This window comes from Scyliorhinus torazame, chromosome 6 (genome assembly GCF_047496885.1).
Source record: "Scyliorhinus torazame isolate Kashiwa2021f chromosome 6, sScyTor2.1, whole genome shotgun sequence".
Taxonomy (NCBI): domain Eukaryota; kingdom Metazoa; phylum Chordata; class Chondrichthyes; order Carcharhiniformes; family Scyliorhinidae; genus Scyliorhinus; species Scyliorhinus torazame.
The window spans coordinates 6,153,253-6,159,252 of record NC_092712.1 but is presented as its reverse complement, the minus strand read 5'-3'; the positions used below and the strand labels follow the sequence as shown (position 1 = coordinate 6,159,252).

Sequence of the window (6,000 nt, the reverse complement as noted above, 5' to 3'; positions counted from 1 at the left end):
CTACCCAGTTAATGGTATGGCGTTGGGGAGAGTTATAGAACAAAAAGATCTAGGAGTACAGGTTCATAGCTCCTTGAAGGTGGAGTCGCAGGTGGACAGGGTGGTGAAGAAGGCATTCGGCATGCTTGGTTTCATTGGTCAGAACATTGAATACAGGAGTTGGGACGTCTTGTTGAAGTTGTACAAGACATTGGTACGGCCACACTTGGAATACTGTGTGCAGTTCTGGTCACCCTATTATAGAAAGGATATTATTAAACTAGAAAGAGTGCAGAAAAGATTTACTAGGATGTTGCCGGGACTTGATGGTTTGAGTTATAAGGAGAGGCTGGATAGGCTGGGACTTTTTTCCCTGGAGCGTAGGAGGCTTAGGGGTGATCTTATAGAGGTCTATAAAATAATGAGGGGCATAGATAAGGTAGATAGTCAACATCTTTTCCCAAAGGTAGGGGAGTCTAAAACTAGAGGGCATAGGTTTAAGGTGAGAGGGGAGAGATTCAGAAGGGCCCAGAGGGGCAATTTCTTCACTCAGAGGGTAGTGAGTGTCTGGAATGGGCTGCCAGAGGTAGTAGTAGAGGCGGGTACAATTGTGTCTTTTAAAAAGCATTTAGATAGATACATGGGTAAGATGGGTATAGAGGGTTATGGGCCAAGTGCGGGCAACTGGGACTAGCTTAATGGTAAAAACTGGGCGGCATGGACTGGTTGGGCCGAAGGGCCTGTTTCCATGCTGTAAACTTCTATGAACAAGACATTCAACCTCTCTTGTCAACCATGGTTCCCTCACTCGACAATCTCTTCCCTGCCTGACAGGGACATACATATCAAGGACACGTAGTACCTGTTCCTTGAACAAGTTCCACATTTCACTTGTGTCCTTCCCTGACAGCCTATGTTCCCAACTTATGCACTTCAATTCTTGTCTGACAACATCGTATTTACCCTTCCCCCAATTGTAAACCTTGCCCTGTTGCACGCACCTATCCCTCTCCATTACTAAAGTGAAAGTCACAGAATTGTGGTCACTATCTCCAAAATGCTCCCCCACTAACAAATCTATCACTTGCCCTGGTTCATTACCCAGTACTAAATCCAATATTGCCCCTCCTCTGGTCGGACAATCTACATACTGTGTTAGAAAAGCTTCCTGGACACACTGCACAAACACCACCCCATCCAAACTATTTGATCTAAAGAGTTTCCACTCAATGTTTGGGAAGTTAAAGTCACCCATGACTACTACCCTGTGACTTCTGCACCTTTCCAAAATCTGTTTCCCAATCTGTTCCTCCACATCTCTGTTACTATTGGGGGGCCTATAGAAAACTCCTAACAAGGTGACTGCTCCTTTCCTATTTCTGACTTCAACCCACACTACCTCAATAGGGTGATACTCCTCGAACTGCCTTTCTGCAGCTGTTATACTATCTCTAATTAATAATGCCACCCCCCCCACCTCTTTTACCACCCTCCCTAATCTTATTGAAACATCTATAACCAGGGACCTCCAACAACCATTTCTGCCCCTCTTCTATCCAAGTTTCCGTGATGGCCACCACATCGTAGTCCCAAGTACCGATCCATGCCTTAAGTTCACCCACCTTATTCCTGATGCTTCTTGCGTTGAAGTATACATACTTCAACCCATCTCCGTGCCTGCAAGTACTCTCCTTTGTCAGTGTTCCCTTCCCCACTGCCTCATTACACGCTTTGGCGTCCTGAATATCGGCTACCTTAGTTGCTGGACTACAAATCCGGTTCCCATTCCCCTGCCAAATTAGTTTAAACCCTCCCGAAGAGTACTAGAAAACCTCCCTCCCAGGATATTGGTGCCCCTCTGGTTCAGATGCAACCCGTCCTGCTTGTACAGGTCCCACCTTCCCCAGAATGCGCTCCAATTATCTAAATACCTGAAGCCCTCCCCCTTCCACCATTCCTGCAGCCACGTGTTCAGCTGCACTCTCTCCCTATTCCTAGCCTCGCTATCACGTGGTACCGGCAACAAACCAGAGATGACAACTCTGTCTGTCCTGGCTTTTAACTTCCAGCCTAACTCCCTAAACTCATTTATTACCTCCACACCCCTTTTCCTACCTACGTCGTTGGTACCAATGTGCACCACGACTTCTGGCTGCTCCCCCTCCCCCTTAAGGATCCTGAAGACACGATCCGAGACATCCCTGGCCCTGGCACCCGGGAGGCAACATACCTTCCGGGAGTCTCGCTCGCGACCACATAATCTCCTTTCTATTCCCCTAACCATTGAATCTCCTACAACTATTGCTTTTCTATTCTCCCCCCTTCCCTTCTGAGCCCCAGAGCCAGACTCAGTGCCAGAGACCTGGCCGCTAGGGCCTTCCCCCGGTAGGTCATCCCCCCCAACAGCATCCAAAACGGTATACTTGTTTTGAAGGGGAATGGCCACGAGGGATCCCTGCACTGTCTGCCTGTTTGTTTTTCTACCCCTGACTGTAACCCAGCTATTCTTGTCCTGTACCTTGGGTGTGGCTACCTCCCTGTAACTCCTCTCAATCACCCCCTCTGCCTCCCGGATGATCCCACTCTGCACCGAATTACCTCACTGCACCAAATTACTAAGTTCCAAATTCCCACTCTGTCTGTGTCTCACTCAGGCTGTGTCTCTTTGACCTGCGCAACATGGGAAAGCGTGAGCCCTTCCTGATCCACGGAGACTCCCTCCACTGCGCATGCGCGGGAAACTGTCAGCGGCCGCTGACGCTCCCGCGCATGCGCCGCCCCGAGATGTAATTTCCGCGCCAGCTGGCGGGGCAACAAAGGCCGTTTCCGCCAGCTGGCGGGGCGGAAATCCCTCCGGCGTCGGCCTAGCCCCTCAATGTTGGGGCTCGGCCCCCAAAGATGCGGAGCATTCCGCACCTTTGGGGCGGCGCGATGCCCGTCTGATTGGCGCCGGTTTGGGCGCCAGTCGGCGGACATCGCGCCGTTTCCGGAGAATTTCGCCCCTGATTTGTGTACCGGAATCTCCCGAACTTCATTCCAAAGGCTTTTTTAAGGAAGGTTGGTGCACTGATTTGGGGGGTTGTTTGGGCGGTTAAAGCCCCGCGGGTAAAGAAGGTGCTGGAGCGGGGTCGAGGGGGTGGGGGGGTGGGGGGGGGGCGTGGCAGGGGGAGGGGCGGCGGCTGGTCCTGCCAAATTTGATTAACTATTGCCAGGCAGCAAATACAGCCCTGGTGAGGAAGTGGGGGCGGGGTCGGAGGCAGCTTCTTGTAAGGACCGGGGGTAGGTTTAGGCGTGAGGTTGGGGTTAGGGTTAGGGTTAGGTTTAGGGTTAATGGTTAGGGTTAGGGTTAGGGTCAGGGTTAAGATTAGGGTAAATGGTTTGGGTTAGGGTTAGGGTCAGGGTTAAGATTAGGGTTAATGGTTAGGGTTAGGGTTAGGGGCAGGGTTAAGATTAGGGTTAATGGTTAGGGTTAGGGTTAATGGTGGTTAGGGTTAGGGTTGGGGTTAGGGTTTGGGTTAATGGTTAGGGTTAGGGTTAATGGTTAGGGTTAGGGTTAATGGTGGTTGCAGTTGTTTGGCTAACATTATTCTCTGCATTCCTCGTGTCAAGTCTGGTCTGATGTGTATCTGCTCCGCCTACTCACAGGAATGTAAAGGTGCTGACACTAACTTTGTTCACATGTCAGGGCGGGGACTCTGTCTATAAAAAGGCTGGGTTCAGAGAGGAGCGGATCGGGAGCTGAGTGAGCAGGAAGCCCCAGGAAGCAGCCTCAGGTGAATACTAACTCTATCACTGCGCCTCGTGGTACCGGTTCTGTTCAGTTAGTAAGGAGTTCACAGGCTCAGTCCCACATCTATCAGGGAGCGAGATGGGTGCCAGGGAATAAGCCCATTCCAGCAAATCCTTTCTTTCGTTGCATAGATACAGAAAGAAAAGGGAGGGATATTAAAGGGTGCAGGGAGTGAGGGGAGAGTGGGATTAGACTGGGTGGGATATAAAAGGGTGCGGGGAGTGAGGGGGAGAGTGGGATCAGACTGGGTGGGATATTAAAGGGAGTGGGGGGTGAGGGGAGAGTGGGATTAGACTGGGTGGGATATTAAAGGGTGCGGGGAGTGAGGGGAGAGAGTGGGATTAGACTGGGTGGGATATTAAAGGGTGCGGGGAGTGAGGGGAGAGTGAGATTAGACTGGGTGGGATATGAAAGGGTGCGGGGAGTGAGGGGGAGAGTGGGATCAGACTGGGTGGGATATTAAAGGGAGTGGCGAGTGAGGGGAGAGTGGGATTAGACTGGGTGGGATATTAAAGGGTGCGGGGAGTGAGGGGGAGAGTGGGATCAGACTCGGAGGGATATTAAAGGGAGTGGGGAGTAAGGGGAGAGTGGGATTAGACTGGGTGGGATATTAAAGGGTGTGGGGAGCGAGGGGAGAGAGTGGGATTAGAATGGGTGGGATATGAAAGGGAGTGGGGAGTGAGGAGAGAGTGGGATTAGACTGGGTAGGATATTAAAGGGTGTGGGGAGTGAGGGGAGAGAGTGGGATTAGACTGGGTGGGATATTAAAGGGTGTGGGGAGTGAGGGGAGAGAGTGGGATTGGACTGGGTGGGATATTAAAGGGTGCGGGGAGTGAGGGGGAGAGTGGGATTAGACTGGGTGGGATATTAAAGGGTGAGGGGAGAGTGGGATTAGACTGGGTAGGATATTAAAGGGTGCGGGGAGTGAGGGGAGAGAGTGGGATTAGACTGGGTGGGATATTAAAGGGTGCGGGGAGTGAGGGGGAGAGTGGGATTAGACTGGGTGGGATATTAAAGGGTGAGGGGAGAGTGGGATTAAACTGGGTGGGATATTAAAGGGAGTGGGGAGTGAGGGGGACTGTGGGATTAGACCGGGTGAGATATTAAAGGGTGCGGGGAGTGAGGGGAGAGTGGAATTAGACTGGGTGGGATATTAAAGGGTGCGGGGAGTGAGGGGAGAGTGGGATTAGACTGGGTGGGATATTAAAGGGTGCGGGGAGTGAGGGGAGAGTGGGATTAAACTGGGTGGGATATTAAAGGGTGTGGGGAGTGAGGGGGAGAGTGGGATTAGACCGGGTGAGATATTAAAGGGAGCAGGGAGTGAGGGGGAAAGTGGAATTAGACTGGGTGGGATATTAAAGGGTGCGGGGAGTGAGGGGGAGAGTGGAATTAGACTGGGTGGGATATTAAAGGGTGCGGGGAGTGAGGGGGAGAGTGGAATTATACTGGGTGGGATATTAAAGGGAGTGGGGAGTGAGGGGGAGAGTGCAATTAGACTGGGTGGGATATTAAAGGGTGCGGGGAGTGAGGGGAGAGAGTGGAATTAGACTGGGTGGGATATTAAAGGGTGCGGGGAGTGAGGGGAGAGTGGGATTAGACTGGGTGGGATATTAAAGGGTGCGGGGTGTGAGGGGGAGAGTGGAATTAGACTGGGTGGGATATTAAAGGGTGCGGGGAGTGAGGGGAGAGAGTGGGATTGGACTGGGTGGGATATTAAAGGGTGCGGGGAGTGAGGGGGAGAGTGGGATTAGACTGGGTGGGATATTGAAGGGTGAGGGGAGAGTGGGATTAAACTGGGTGGGATATTAAAGGGAGTGGGGAGTGAGGGGGAGAGTGGGATTAGACCGGGATATTAAAGGGAGTGGGGAGTGAGGGGGATTAGACTGGGTGGGATATTAAAGGGAGTGGGGAGTGAGGGGAGAGTGGGCTTAGACTGGGTGGGATATTAAAGGGTATGGGGAGTGAGGGGGAGAGTGGGTTCAGACTGGGTGGGATATTAAAGGGTGTGGGAGTCTGGGGGAGAGTGGGATTGGACTGGGTGGGATATTAAAGGGTGCGGGGAGTGAGGGGGAGAGTGGGATTAGACTGGGTGGGATATTAAAGGGTGCGGGTAGTGAGGGGGAGAGTGGGATTGGACTGGGTGGGATATTAAAGGGTGAGGGGAGTGAGGGGAGAGTGGGATTAGACTGGGTGGAATATTAAAGGGTGCGGGGAGTGAGGGGTGATAGTGG

The 6,000-nt window shown here is 52.1% G+C and overlaps 1 protein-coding gene across 1 annotated transcript in view; it reads left to right on the top strand.

The window, feature by feature from the left end:
* Positions 1-3,638: 3,638 nt before the first annotated feature.
* Positions 3,639-6,000, top strand: part of LOC140424656 (epiplakin-like) — a 41,462-nt gene continuing 39,100 nt past the window's right edge. The window contains exon 1 of the mRNA XM_072507901.1: positions 3,639-3,752. The gene's annotated coding sequence lies outside the window, so the exon portion shown is untranslated. The remainder of the gene's footprint in view (positions 3,753-6,000) is intronic.